Below are 16,251 nucleotides of genomic sequence, written 5' to 3'. Positions count from 1 at the left end.
AATTGGCAAGAGTCCATGAGCTAGTGACGTATGGGATATACAATCCTACCAGATGGGGCAAAGTTTCCCAAACCTCAAAATGCCTATAAATTCACCCCTCACCACACCCACAATTCAGTTTTACAAACTTTGCCTCCCTATGGAGGTGGTGAAGTAAGTTTGTGCTTGATTTTCTTCAGTGATATGCGCTTCTCAGCATTTTGAAGCCCGATTCCTCTCAGAGTACAGTGTTTGTCAGAGAGATGTGAAGGGAGTATCACCTATTGATTCTATGGTTTTTCTCACAGGAAATCTTTTCAAAGGTTCTCTGTTATCGGTCGTAGAGATTCATCTCCTACCTCCCTTTTCAGATCGACAATATACTCACATATTCCATTACCTCTACTGTTACTGTTTCAGTACTGGTTTGGCTATCTGCTATATGTGGATGGGTGTCTTTCGGTAAGTATGTTTTCATTATTTAAGACACCCTCAGCTATGGTTTGGCACTTTATGTATCATTATAAAGTTTTAAATATATGTATTGTACTTATATTTGCCATGAGTCAGGTTTATGTATATTTTCTTTTACAGACTATCAGTTTCAAAATTGGGAAACATATTTAGGAAGTTATTTTTTCTTACCTGGGGTATAGTCTTTTCCTCAAATTGACTGCTTTTTTCATTATATTTTGCAGGCAAAATTTGGCTTGCAAGGTCGCAAAATGCTGATATTTATTGCGTCATTCTTGGCGTAATAATTTTTGGCGGGAAGGTACGCCTATGGTGACGCAAGTTCATCATTTCCGGCGCCTTAGTTGATGCCAGGTTTCCTTGAAAGGTTGCATCTGTCATGACGAGAGTTGCGTCACTTCCGGATGTGGTTAGTGCCCAAAAAATATATTTTTGCGTTGTGCGTCATTCTTGGCGCCAAATAATTTAATTATTTAAACCCCACTTCCTATATGCCTCTTGCCCTTTTTTATGCTCAGAGAGCTATGCCGTTTGCAATTTTCCCCATTCCTGAAACTGCCATATAAGGAAATTGATAATTTTACTTTATATGTTGTTATTTTCTCTTACATTTGCAAGATGTCTCAATCTGATCCTGTCTCAGAAACCACTGTTGGAACCATGCTGCCGGATAATAATTCTTCCAAAGCTAAGTGTATCTGTTGTAAATTAGCCAAGATTATATCTCTAGCTGTAGTATGTAACAGCTGTCATGATAAGCTTTTGCATGCAGAGAATGTGTCCATCAGTACTAGTGCAATGCCTGTTGTTCCTTCAACATCTGATGTACATGATATTCCTGTGAATATTAAAGATTTTATTGCTGATGCGATTCAGAAGGCTTTGTCTGCTATTCCGCCTTCTAATAAACGTAAAAGGTCTTAAAACTTCTGACAAAGTTGATGAAATTTCACATGGCCGACAAACTACTGAATTATCCTCCTCTGATGAGGATCTATCTGTTTCAGAAGATCCTACCTCAGATATTGACACTGATAAATCTACTTATCTCTTTAAAATAGAGTATATTTTGTAAATTATTAAAAGAAGTGTTGGTTACTTTGGATATTGAGGAATCTAGTCCTCTAGATACTAAAATTAGTAAACATTTAAATTCAGTTTACAAACCTCCTGTGGTTACTCAAGAGGTTTTTCCAGTTCCTGATGCTATTTCTGATATGATTTCAAAGGAATGGACTAGGCCTGGTACTTCTTTTATTCCTTCTTTTAGGTTTAAGAAGTTGTATCCTTTGCCAGCAGCTAGGTTGGAGTTTTGGGAAAAAATCTCCAAGGTTGATGGGACTATTTCTACTCTTGCCAGACGTACTACTATTCCAATGGAAGATAGTACTTCTTTTAAAGATCCTTTAGATAGGAAAATTGAATCTTATCTAAGGAAAGCTTATTTATTTTCTGGCTATATGCTTAGAACTGCTATTTCTATGGCTGATGTTACAGCTGCATCATCTTTTTGGTTGGAAAGTTTAGCACAACAGGAAACAGATCCTGATTTGTCTAGCATTGTTCGCTTGGTTCAACATGCTAATCATTTTATCTGTGATGCTATTTTTGATATCATCAAAATTGATGTTAAATCTATGTCTTTAGCTATTTTAGCTAGAAGAGCTTTATGGCTCAAATATTGGAATGTTGACATGGTATCTAAGTCTAGATTACTATCTTTTTCTTTCCAAGGTAGCAATTTATTTGGTTCTCAGTTGGATTCAATTATTTCAACTGTCACTGGGGGAAAGGGAGTTTTTTGCCTCAGGATAAAAGATCTAAGAGTAAATCTAAAGCTTCTAATCGTTTTCGTTCTTTTCGACATAATAAGGAACAGAAAGCCAATCCTTCCCCCAAAGAATCTAGTTCCAATTGGAAACCTTCTTCAAGTTGGAATAAATCCAAGCCTTTTAAGAAACCAAAGCCAGCCCCCAAGTCTGCATGAAGGTGCGGCCCTCATTCCAGCTCAGCTGGTGGGGGGCAGATTGAAATTTTTCCAATATTCTGTCCAAAATCAATGGATTCCGAGAATTGTCTCTCAAGGGTATCAAATAGGATTCAGAGTAAGACCTCCTGTGAGAAGATTCTTTCTCTCACACGTCCCAGCAAATCCAGTGAAAGCTCAGGCTTTTCTGAAGTGTGTTTCAGATCTGGAGCTTTCAGGGGTAATCATTCCGGTTCCATTCCAGGAACAGGGTCTGGGGTTTTATTCAAATCTATTCATTGTCCCAAAGAAAGAAAATTCATTCAGGTCAGTTATGGATCTGAAAAATTTTAATCATTTTGTAAGAGTGCCAACTTTCAAAATGGTGACTATAAGGACTATTGTGCCTTTTGTTCAGCAAGGTCAATATATATCAACGATAGACTTACAGGATGCATATATTCATATTCCGATTCATCCAGACCACTATCGGTTTCTGAGATTCTCTTTTCTAGACAAGCATTACCAATTTGTCGCTCTTCCGTTTGGCCTAGCAACAGTTCCAAGATTTTTTCAAAGGTTCTCGGTGCCTTACTTGTAATCATAGAACAGGGTATTGCAGTGTTTCCTTATTTGGACGATATCTTGGTACTAGCTCAGTCTTTACATTCTGCCGAATCTCACACGAATCAACTAGTGTTGTTTCTTCAAAGACATGGTTGGAGGATCAATTTACCAAAAAGTTCCCCGATTCCACAGACAAAGGTCACCTTTTTAGGTTTCCAGATAGATTCAGTGTCCATGACTATCTCTAACAGACAAGAGACGAATGAAATTGGTTTAAGCTTGTCAAAACCTTCAGTCTTGATCAATCCCTTCAGTGGCTATGTGCATGGAGGTTTTAGGTCTCATGACTGCAGCATTGGACGCGATCCCCTTTGCTCATATTCATATGAGACCTCTTCAGCTTTGTATGCTGAATCAATGGTGCAGGGATTATACAAGGATATCACAGTTAATATCCTTAAATCCCAACGTTCAATTCTCTCTGACTTGGTGGTTAGATCACCATCGTATGGTTCAAGGGGCCTCTTTTGTTCATCCAGCCTGGACTGTAATCACAACAGATGCAAGTCTTTCAGGTTGGGGAGCTGTCTGGGGATCTATGACAGCACAAGGGGTTTGGAAACCTCAAGAGGCGAGGTTACCAATCAATATTTTAGAACTCTCTGCTATTTTCAGGGCTCTTCTGGTTTGGCCTCTCTTGAAGAGAGAACCATTCATTTGTTTTCAGACAGACAATAACACAACTGTGGCATATGTCAATCATCAGGGTGGGACTCAGTCCCTAGCTATGAAAGAAGTATCTCAGATACTTTCTTGGGCGGAATCCAGCACTTGTCTAATTTCTGTGGTACATATCCCAGGTGTAGACAATTGGGAACGGGATTATCTCAGCCATCAGACTTAACATCTGGGGGAGTAGTCTCTCCATCCAGATGTGTTTCTTCAGATTGTTCAGATGTGGGGTCTTCCAGAAATAGATCTGATGGCCTCCCATCTAAACAAGAAATTTCCCAGGTACCTGTCCAGGTCCAGGGATCCTCAGGCAGAGTTGGTGGATATGTTAGCAGTTCTTTGGTTTTACCAACCTGCTTATATCTTCCCGCCTCTAGTCCTTCTTCAAAGAGTGATCTTCAAGATCATCATGGAACGATCGTTTGTGTTTCTGGTAGCACCAGCATGGCCTCACAGGTTTTGTTATGTGGATCTAGTCCGGATGTCCAGTTGCCAACCTTGGCCACTTCCTTTAAGACCAGACCTTCTGTCCCAAGGACTGTTTTTCCATCAGGATCTCAAATCATTAAATGGAAATTGAAAGTTTAGTGCTTAGTCATAGAGGTTTCTTGGACTCAGTAATTAATACCATGTTACAGGCTCGTAAATCTGTTTCTAGAAAGATTTATTATCAATTTTGGAAGACTTATATTGCATGGTGTTCTTCTAATAAATTCTCCCGGCATTCTTTTAGAATTCCTAGAATTTTACAGTTTATTCAGGATGGTTTGGATGAAGGTTTGTCTGCAAGTTCCTTGAAGGGACAAATCGCTGCTCTTTCTGTTTTATTTCACAGAAAGATTGCTAAGCTTTCTGATATTCACTGCTTTGTACAGGCTTTGGTCTGTATCAAGCCTGTCATTAAATCAATATATCCTCCTTGGAGTCTTACTGAAGGCAGTACAGGCTCCTCCTTTTGAGCCTATGCATTCTATGGACATTGAACTACTTTTTTGGAAAGTGTTGTTCCTTTTGGTTATCTCTTCTGATAAAAGGGTTTCCGAATTATCTGCTTTCTCTTGTGAGTCTCCTTTTCTGATTTTCCATGAGGATAAGGCAGTTTTGCAGACTTAATTTAAATTCCTTCCTAAGGTTGTGAATTCTAACAACATTAATAGGAAAATTGTTGTTCCCTCTTTGTGTCCTAATCCTAAGAATTCTTTGGAGAGATCCTTACATTCTCTGGATGTTGTAAGAGCTTTAAAATATTATGTTGAAGCTACTAAATATTTCAGGAAGACTTCTAGTCTATTTGTTGTTGTTTCTTTTTTCAGGAAAGGTCAGAAAGCTTCTGCCATTTCCTTGGCATCTTGGTTAAAGCTTTTGATTCATCAGGCTTATTTGGAGTCGGGTCAGGACCCGCCTCAGAAAATCACAGCTCATTCTACTAGATCAGTCTCCACTTCGTGGGCTTTTAAGAATGATGCTTTAGTTGATCAGATTTGCAAAGCAGCAACTTGGTCTTCTTTGCATACATTTACTAAATTCTACCATTTTGATGTATTTGCCTCTTCAGAAGCAGTTTTTGGTAGAAAAGTTCTTCAGGCAGCTGTTTCAGTTCTATTCATCTGCTTATGTTAAGTTTTTTTCTTTTCAATTATGAGAAAAAACTTATTTTTTGGATGTGTATTTAATATTTTCAGCAGAAAATGGCTGTTTTTATTTTTATCCCTTCCTCTCTAGTGACTCTTCTGTGGAGTTCCACATTTTGGGTATTACTATCCCATATGTCACTAGCTCATGGACTCTTGCCAATTACATGAAAGAAAACATAATTCATGTAAGAACTTACCTGATAAATTCATTTCTTTCATATTGGCAACAGTCCATGAGACTCACCCTTTTTATGGTGGTTTTGTTTTTTTGTATAAAGCACAATTATATTTCCAGTTCCTTTATTGATGCTTTTTACTCCTTTTTCTATCACCTCACTACTTGGCTATTCGTTAAACTGAATTGTGGGTGTGGCAAGGGGTGTATTTATAGGCATTTTGAGGTTTGGGAAACTTTGCCACTCCTGGTAGAATTGTATATCCCATACATCACTAGCTTATGGACTCTTGCCAATATGAAAGAAATTTATTTATCAGGTAAGTTCTTACATAAATTATGTTTTCTCCTGTGCGAATCCTTTCATGAGTTTTCCTACTACTCCTTTCTGTAAAACTTTTTCCACACTCTGTACATATGAAAGGCTTTTCTCCTGTGTGAATGGCTTTTCTCCTGTGTGACTCCTTTCATGTTTTTTCAGATAATCCATTCGTGTAAAACCTTTTCCACACTCTGTACAAGTGAAAGGCTTTTCTCCTGTGTGACTCCTTTCATGAGTTTTCAGATAATCCATTCGTGTAAAACCTTTTCCACACTCTGTACATGTGAAAGGCTTTTCTCCTGTGTGAATCCTTTCATGAGTTTTCAGATAATCCATTTGTGCAAAACTTTTTCCACACTCTGTACATATGAAAGGCTTTTCTCCTGTGTGAATGGCTTTTCTCCTGTGTGACTCCTTTCATGTTTTTTCAGATAATCCATTCGTGTAAAACCTTTTCCACACTCTGTACAAGTGAAAGGCTTTTCTCCTGTGTGACTCCTTTCATGAGTTTTCAGATAATCCATTCGTGTAAAACCTTTTCCACACTCTGTACATGTGAAAGGCTTTTCTCCTGTGTGAATCCTTTCATGAGTTTTCAGATAATCCATTTGTGCAAAACTTTTTCCACACTCTGTACAAGTGAAAGGCTTTTCTCCTGTGTGAATCCTTTCATGCTTTTTCAGATCACTCTTTTGTTTAAAACTTTTTCCACACTCTGTACATGTGAAAGGCTTTTCTCCTGTGTGAATCCTTTCATGCCTTTTCAGATCACTCTTTTGTGTAAAACTTTTTCTACACTCTGTACATGTGAAAGGCTTTTCTCCTGCGTTATTCTTTTCTCCGGTGTGAATCCTTTCATGCTTTTTCAGATCACTCTTTTGTTTAAAACTTTTTCCACACTCTGTACATGTGAAAGGCTTTTCTCCTGTGTGAATCCTTTCATGCCTTTTCAGATCACTCTTTTGTGTAAAACTTTTTCCACACTCTGTACATGTGAAAGGCTTTTCTCCTGCGTTATTCTTTTCTCCTGTGTGAATCCTTTCATGCTTTTTCAGATGACTCATTTGTGTAAAACTTTTTCCACACTCTGTACAAGTGAAAGGCTTTTCTCCTGTGTGAATCCTTTCATGAGTTTTCAGACAATACATTTGTGTAAAACTTTTTCCACACTCTGTACATGTGAAAGGCTTTTCTCCTGTGTGAATCCTTTCATGAGTTTTCAGATAATCCATTTGTTTAAAACTTTTTCCACACTCTGTACATGTGAAAGGCTTTTCTCCTGTGTGAATCCTTTCATGCTTTTTCAGATGACTCATTTGTGTAAAACTTTTTCCACACTCAGTACATTTGAAAGGCTTTTCTCCTGTGTGAATCCTTTCATGAGTTTTCAGACAATACATTTGTGTAAAACTTTCTCCACACTCTGTACACGTGAAAGGCTTTTCCCCTGTGTGACTCCTTTCATGAGTTTTCAGATGACTCATTTTTGTAAAACTTTTTCCACACTCTGTACAAGTGAAAGACTTTTGTCCAGTGTGAATCCTTTCATGACTTTTCAGTTCACCCTTTTGTGTAAAACTTTTTCCGCACTCTGTACATGTGAAAGGCTTTTCTCCTGTGTGAATATTTTCATGACTGTTCAGATCATTCATTTGTGTAAAACATTTGCCATACTCAGTACATGTGTGTGGTTTCTCACCTGTGTGAATGTTGTGGTGTTCTAGTAGATGAGACTTCCATCTAAAACTTTTTTCATATTCTGTACATTTGAAAGGTCTCTCCTTTGTATGAATCATTTGGTTAGACTGTAGACTTTTCCCTTCTTTTCTATATTTTGAAATCTCAGAAAATATGTGTGGTTTTTCCTCTGGGATATTAATTTCACTAGATAAGTCAGAAATGTTGTCTTCCTGTTTGATGACTAAATTACTCTCTGTACATAATGATTGCTGCCCAGTTCCTGCCAATTCACCATCTCCTTTAAATATCTGCTGTGATATCCCCAATGTTTGTGAATAGCCATTGGTGTCTAAGACTATTGGAGTTTGCGGTATCATTCTGATGCTTCCTGTAGTGAAGGATGGATATGAACTTTTGACGTGTTTGTCTACATAAAAAGAAATCGAATGAAGAAAAATAAGACTGTTTTTTCTTTAGAATATAATCCATCTAAATAAAAAAACTTTTTTATACTCAAAAATTTCTTCCGTTTTGTATTTTTAAATTTATTTACCTGTAAATCACAAATTAAAAAAGCATGACATAGAATGTAAACATTACTACCTCAGAGTAAACTAAATTACTGATGAAAATAATTTATAGGGCCCTATTAAACAAGGTGCGTGTGGATAAAGTTCTCAGCCAGGGAACAAGTACATATGTATTCTGGGCAAGAGAGGTGGCACCCACCATCCTCATTTAACATTGCACAAGTTGGAGAAGTGAAGAAAAAAGAGGCGCCTGTGTGTACCAGTATGGAACAGGATAATCATACAAGGATCCCCAATCCAGGGTACTCACATTTTCATGGAGCACTCAGACAGTGCTTTTAGACACAAGCTGGATATTTGACATCAACCCAGCTCACTGATCTCACCGATGCAGGAACACAAACTCTCGATCACCAGGGATTCAGAAATTCTGAAATATATATGCAGCTGATTGCTCCCAGTGGGAGTGATTGGTATATGATTGGCAGGCAAGGTTCCAATATAAAATAAAATTCATTAAAATGTCATAAAGATAAAAACAGGAACCATAAGGTAGGGTATGCTAGCATCCCTCCTTACACAATTGCAACGTGTTTCTCAACTTTTCAGAACGCCGTTTTATCAGGCATATGATACAGGCTGTTAATGGCCTTTAAATACACAAGCCTTACCAATACAAAAAACTATTTTTTATATGAACTAGAATTGTTTTGATGATGACAACATATCATCTTAAGGAGTATGAGTAATCACAAAACTTTGATATATATACTATTGTTTGTATGCTTATGATCATTTGTATGTATATACATAGATTTCTTTTATATATAAATTGTTATGTACATTTATATTATATCACTATTTTCATAGCTTTTAAAGTGCAATATATGGAGGCATCAAAGTTAATAAAATATACACTTCAAACTAAGGGTTAAGCTGCTGGGAACTCTCCTCTGAGGGGGCAGTTCCCAGGTGTTTGCATTTTTTATTGTATTTTGTATTGGTAAGGCTTGTGTATTAAAAGGCCATGAACAGCCTGTATCGTATGCCTTATGAAACGGTGTTCTGAAGCACTGAGAAACGTGTTGCAATTGTGTAAGGAGGGCTGCTAGCATACCCTACCTTATGGTTCCTGTTTTTATCTTTTTGACATTTTAATACATTTTATTTTATATGGGAACCTTGCCTTGCCTGCCTATCATATACCAATCACTTCCACCGGGAACAATCAGCTGCAGATATTCAAACATTTGAGTCCCTGGTGATCCAGAATTCCAGTGTTCCTGTTTCGGGGAGATCAGTGAGCTGGGTTGCTGTCAAATATCCAGCCTGTGTCTAATAGCACTGTCTAAGTGCTCCATGAAAATGTGAGTATCCTGGATTGGGGATCCTTGTATGATTATCCTGTTCCATACTGGTACACACAGGCGCCTCTCTTTTTTCTTCACTTCTCCAGATTCTTTTGACATTTTGATGTGAGGAGAGTGCAGCCTGTTCCAGCATCATCATCATCTACATCTCTGAGCCATAGATATACCTTCTCCCAACCGGTGTGGTTGTCCGCCACAAGTGGGACATATCTATATAAAAACAAACAAGAGAGCCAGCGATTCATTCAAAGCACAAAAGTTACGTTAAATATCCAAACTTCTTTATTGTGGCATAGGATACAAAAAAGTAAAAAGTAAGATGCAGCAGGTAGTGGGCAAATCTATATAAAGACTAACTTTTGTACCTCTGCACTTTGTCTATACCTTGTTACAGAATGTGATAGAGAGGTACCTATATATATATATATATATATATATATATATATATATATATATATATAAATATATATATACCCACACCATATGAAGGAAGGGCTAATGAAAATATATGACAAAAGCCAAAGGGTGACACAGGCTGCACCAAAAACATTTTTTATTTACAGCTTATAAAACTCAGTGGAATTTCTCTTTTTACAGAGTGCAACCGTGTAGCTGATACATAGACAAAGGATACATTTGATAAGGCAAAGGTTTACCTAAACAGACGTCTGTTATATAATATTATATAACCATAACATAAGCCCTAATTTAACATGCCTAAAATTTCAGGACAAACAAAAATATATAAACACACTATGAAAGCACATTGATTTGAACAAACTGTGTATGATGTTATATATTGGAGCACATAAGTGCCTTAGCACGCTCCTGATAATTGTCCCAAAATAAGACAGGATACTTAGATGGAAATTAGTGGGTATAGGGAGCACTTAGTACAACTGCACGCTCCAATCCAGACAGAAAAGTGAACAGACAGTTCCTGTGTGTCACAGATAAAGCTTAATATTACCAGCTTCTTTGGTAAGTGGGCAAAAATTACCCCATAGCCTATTCCTTCAAATGAGGTCTGTCTTGGGACCCTCTTATCCAGACTCGGTATTTACCACTTGTACTGTGTCTTTCCTTATTGCGAAAATGATCCTTCTCTATAGTGATTGTAGCTCAGCTCAAGCGTCCATTTATAAATATCAGCTCAAACTCACTTGGTATACAGACACCGCATGGAGGGCTTTTGTTCACCTTTACCAAACAGCTCACAGGTGAATAACAATTGCAGAATTGATTCTATATGGGTATATAATATAATATAACAGACGTCTATTTAGGTAAACCTTTGCCTTATCAAAAGTATCCTTTGTTTATATATCAGCTACACAGTTGCTCTCTGTAAAAAGAGAAATTCCACTGAGTTTTATAAGCTGTAAATAAAAAAAATTGTTTTTGGTGCAGCCTGTATCACACTTTGGCTTTTGTCACATATTTTCATTAGCCCTTCCTTCATATGATATATTTTTATATTTTGTGACTGCTTGCATAATTACTTCTGGTGTAATTCCCCAAAGCCCATTTGAATGAGTGCTACCAACCCCATTATTTTGTTTACACTATATATAGCACCCCCTATTAAGAGCCTTTGTTATATCAACTCCTTCCACTAACATTGCACAAGCAACTGCACATACAGCCCTGCCCGGCTCATGCACAATCAGTTGGGTGAGAACCTGATGTCTTAATCATCACAGACTAATCATCAGTGTGAGATGTTTTGAGATGGTAAGAAGCAGTGACCTTATGATAATCTTTAGCTTTCGGCTGTGGTTCTATTTATATAAACAGCCAAAAACTTTATTAGTTTAATAATACTAAGTGTAAAATTAAACACACAAATCAGTGGTGTTCTGGGGTGGGGAACATTGGGTGAGTTGTGGGCGTTTCATGAGCGAGGTTGCCGGTGTTCTGAGTAATGAACCAGGTCAGGGGGTGAGGTTAGGCAGTTGTTGGACATGATCTGTCTAAAAGCAAAGGGTGGGGTAGTATTTTTTACCCTACTCCTCAGCCCAATGGGGGTTGCTCCTTCTTTATAACGTCACTGACACAAATGTACTTAAAGATACAGATATAAATATAATAGTTTATATTTGTTTAATGAGTGATCTGTTCTATTTCCCAGTAATTAAAGTCACCATAATATCTATTTTACTCACCTAACACATATGAGTTCATGCTGATAACAGGCTCCAATGTCTGTGCTCAGGAAGAAGGTTCCCTTATTCACTCCAGTTACATCAATACCTGATATCTCTCAGTGCTCTGGCTGTGTCTGTAAAAAGTATATTAAATGGTTTAGACAGATAATAAATAATACTGTTTAATAATGTTAATAATGACTTTAGCGGAGAAACCGCGGCACAAAGTTTTGCATACTTTATGTTTAGTGATGGTAAACCCTATCATTTTTAAACGCTCTGATTTACCATTGCTTTAAGAATCTGTTGCTCATTGGATAATTGGAATAACCGAACAAAGGTATTATTGGACAGACCTCCTCATGCCTGAAAATATTGTTTGGTTCTGCTACAAACATTAATTTTACAAACTACTATAAATCATTATTTGTTAAATTAGCCTATAAAAATGGAAGAACTAAACATTAAATTCATTAACACAGCATGAACAAATAAAATAAATACAATGGAGGTTTTTTTTTTTATATAAACTTAGGCATAGATTATGAGTTTGGCGTTATGCATGAAAAAGCCTCCTAACGCTGCTTTTTAACTACCGCTGGTATTACGAGTTTACGCAACGCCACAAAAATATCTATCTCCGCTCAAATCATTAACGTAAATCCAGACCCAGTAGTTATCCATATACCACTAACAAAAACATCCACAAATCACTACAAAAACATTACACAAACTACACTTACACTCATACAAACACTACACTATATTTATTTTTATGATTTTACATTTTTGTGTCAAAATAGAACGGATCAAAGTTACGAGACGTCACTCACTTTACGCTCAAAACAAGTGTTGGATTTTATTTATACACACATTTTTCTCCTCCATTGACTTCTATGAGGAAGACGTGCTCGTGCACGTGACAGGCAGATTTACCTAACGCACGTAAAATGCATAGACAAGAAAACTCGTAATACCAGCGTTACAATTGTGAAACTAACTCATTCTTTCTTGCATTATTCCCGCTATGACAAATAGATCAAGAAATTACTATTTTCCTATGGACTTATGGCTTGTGTGAAATTCACTACAACATCAAATTGTTCTATAAATTTACATTACATCAACTACAAATCACCATCACCAATACGAATTTTTTATGAAAAATTACATCATATTTAAACGGACAGAAAAATAATTTTGACATTTCATTATTCACAAACAGTAGACAATTGGAAACACGTCTCATTTACCTCTATTATAGCATTTCATTTATTCAACTCATATGCTTGCATGAACAGCATATCTACATAGGCTTAACACATGATCATTAATGGATGCACATACATGACTTGTCATTCACTCATACATGTGCATTGATATTATGGCAAAAAAACATATAAACAATGAACACATTTACATCATAAAACTACATTGGAAGGTTGCTTAACATTAAATTCTCTCTATGAATCATGAAACATAAAATATGGATTTACTGTCCCTTTAACATCACGATTCACTCAGAATATAACATTAGGAATTACGTACAATAAGAACATCATTAGAACATATTAGAGCTGTCACTTTTTTTGAAGGAACAACAATGCTATACTGCTTTATATAAGTCAGCATATGTGGGAGAGAATCACCATACATACATATATGTACATAACACGCATCACGCAACAACAAAGCACACATTTATCTTTTTAATCAGCACACAATAACAATGTAGTAAAATACAACACAATGAAGATTTGCTAACTAGACAGGCAGGTTGCTAATATGATGATGTCATTATAAGCTTCAACCATACAGATTACAGCTTTAGGACTGTACCGCCCCTTTCAGAAGTTTCGCACTCAATACTACATATACGTAAACGAGAGTTTTGAAGATCTTAATTATTATTGTGATTTTAATGGGACGCGTACAATATTGACATCTCGCAAATCACTTATATATACACAATAGTATAGATGTGAGCTGGAAGATCGTCATTATTATAGCGATTACAATGGGACGCGTAAAATATTGACATCTCGCAAATCACTTATATATGCAATAGTATAGATGTCAGCCGGAAGATCTTCATCATTATTGCGATTTTAATGGGACGTGTACAATATTGACATCTCGCCAATCACTTATATATAGAAGATTATAGATATCAGCAGTTCCTTTATCGTTTACAAACAATATTGCAGCAACATTGATCGATCAGATTCTATGCCATGTCTATGCACATTATACACAAGTATGCACTTTCATTCATATTAGCGTGGACGTGTGCTGTTTACTATAACATCGTGTTTAATAAGTATTTATTACGCATATGAACAAACATTACGAAAATGCACTGTATATGTTATATTTTACACTTTCACATTACGATTCATTGGGGGGAAACAAAATATAAGCAAACACCAAAAAAAACGCCCACTTTGAAAGCATTCGCGCCGCTCACATACAATCAAGTGAATACAATCAGCAATCATTACAAACTCACTACCATTGGACTAATTGCACTATAAATCCCCCAAGCAACATAGCCAAAGCGTCCCTTGTGATCGACATTGTATCAAATCGCTTTTGTGTTTTGCATACCTTGTTACTCCTTGTGTGTTTGCTCTGCTGTTTGGCTCTGTGCTGCTTAGCTTGGCAAATATGGATAATCCTCAGTTAGATGCTGCTGGTGCTGTTGCATGCGTGGTGTTCAATAGAATCAGGCGGGTTCGGCATCTTCAAGCGAGACGTAGGGTTAGTCTGGTTAGAGGTCCTCCTGTTCACAGGGTGAGGCCCACCTTGGATAACATGAGTGACTTCAAGGTTTTTGACAAGTATAGGCTCAATAGCGAACAGCTCATTAGCCTTTACAATGTTCTTAAACCTCATATGGAGCCACGTAGACATATGCAGACTGCAATCCCTGGTATGACCAAGATGCTAAATTGCATACACGTCCTGGCCTCCAGGAGTTTTCAGTCTGGAGAGGGGTACATGCATGGGCTGGCTCAGGGTATCTTCTCTGTGGTTTTTGACAACTTTCTGGACGTCATGGTACTAGTCAGTAAGCGTTACATAGGATTCCCTCAAAATGATGGTAAATGGAGGCGCCTGAAGAGGGAATTCTATGCAATAGCTTGAATGCCCAATGTCTTGGGAGCAATAGATTGCACCCACATTGCGCTGTGTGCTCCAGCAAATGACCAGCTCTTCCGAAATCGCAAACGCTTCCATAGTCTAAACGTGCAGTTTGTTTGTGATGCACGGATGCAGATTATGCAGGTGTGTGCGAATTTCAGCGGGGCTTGTCATGATGCCCGCATCCTCAGACAGTCGTCACTGTGGCGGCAGTTTGAGGGCAGACAGTTTCCCCCTGGGTGGCTCATTGGTGAGCACTTGTGCACAACATGGTTAATTAGACAATTGCCACTGTAGTCTTAAAAAAACAGTTGTGTTTGTGTAATGTGCAAAATGTGCAGCTATAGGTTGCGCTTTAACCATTTAATTGTCTTTCAGCAAATGTCTATTTTTAGCTCCAAACAGATATGTAGCATGTCTTAGCTTAAATGTGCAGCTATATGATGTAATTTAACCATTTAATTGTCTTTCAGCAAATGTCTAGTTTTAGCTCCAAACAGATATGTAGCATGTCTTAGCTTAACCCCTTAATGACCGAGGGTACGTCCTTAAAAAAAAAAAAAAAAAGTAAATTTATGCTTATTTGATAAATTAATTTCTTCTATGGTACAACGAGTCCACGGATTCATCCTTTACATGTGGGATATTATCCTCCTGCTAACAGGAAGTGGCAAAGAGCACCTCAGCAGAGCTGTCTATATAGCTCCTCCCTTAGCTCCACCCCCCAGTCATTCGACCGAAGGTACAGGAAGAAAAAGGAGAAACTAAAAGGTGCAGAGGTGACTGAAGTTTAAAATAAAAAAATATAATCGGTCTTAAAATGACAGGGCGGGTCGTGGACTCGTCGTTCCATAGAAGAAATTAATATAGCAGGTAAGCATAAATTTACTTTTCTTCTATAAGGTACGACGAGTCCACAGATTCATCCTTTACATGTGGGATATTATCCTCCTGCCAACAGGAAGTGGCAAAGAGCACCACAGCAGAGCTGTCTATATAGCTCCTCCCTTAGCTCCACCCCCCAGTCATTCGACCAAAGGTATAGGAAGAAAAAGGAGAAACTAAAAGGTGCAGAGGTGACTGAAGTTTAAAATCAAAAAAATATAATCTGTCTTAAAATGACAGGGCGGGTCGTGGACTCGTCGTACCATAGAAGAAATTAATTTATCAGGTAAGCATAAATTTACTTTTCTTCTATAAGGTACGATGAGTCCACTGATTCATCCTTTACTTGTGGGATACAATACCAAAGCTACAGGACACGGATGAACGGGAGGGACAAGACAGATGCCTAAACAGAAGGCACCACTGCTTGAAGAACTTTTCTCCCAAAAATAGCCTCCGAAGAAGCAAAAGTATCAAATTTGGAAAATTTGGAAAAGGTATGAAGCGAAGACCAAGTCGCAGCCTTACAAATCTGTTCAACAGAAGCATCATTTTTAAAATCCCATGTGGAAGCCACCACTCGAATAGAGTGAGCTGTAATTCTTTCAGGAGGCTGCTGTCCAGCAGTCTCGTATGCCAAACGAAT

At 37.5% G+C, this 16,251-nt stretch overlaps 1 long non-coding RNA gene across 1 annotated transcript in view; it reads right to left on the bottom strand.

Moving 5' to 3' along the window:
- Positions 1-9,478: 9,478 nt before the first annotated feature.
- Positions 9,479-16,251, bottom strand: part of LOC128659875 (uncharacterized) — a 31,302-nt gene continuing 24,529 nt past the window's right edge. The window contains exons 2-3 of the long non-coding RNA XR_008402485.1: positions 11,595-11,710; positions 9,479-9,639 (exon numbers count right to left, since the gene is read on the bottom strand). This is a non-coding gene — a long non-coding RNA (uncharacterized LOC128659875). The remainder of the gene's footprint in view (positions 9,640-11,594; positions 11,711-16,251) is intronic.

Source organism: Bombina bombina, chromosome 5 (assembly GCF_027579735.1).
Source record: "Bombina bombina isolate aBomBom1 chromosome 5, aBomBom1.pri, whole genome shotgun sequence".
NCBI lineage: Eukaryota > Metazoa > Chordata > Amphibia > Anura > Bombinatoridae > Bombina > Bombina bombina.
This window is presented reverse-complemented; position numbering and strand designations above follow the sequence as displayed.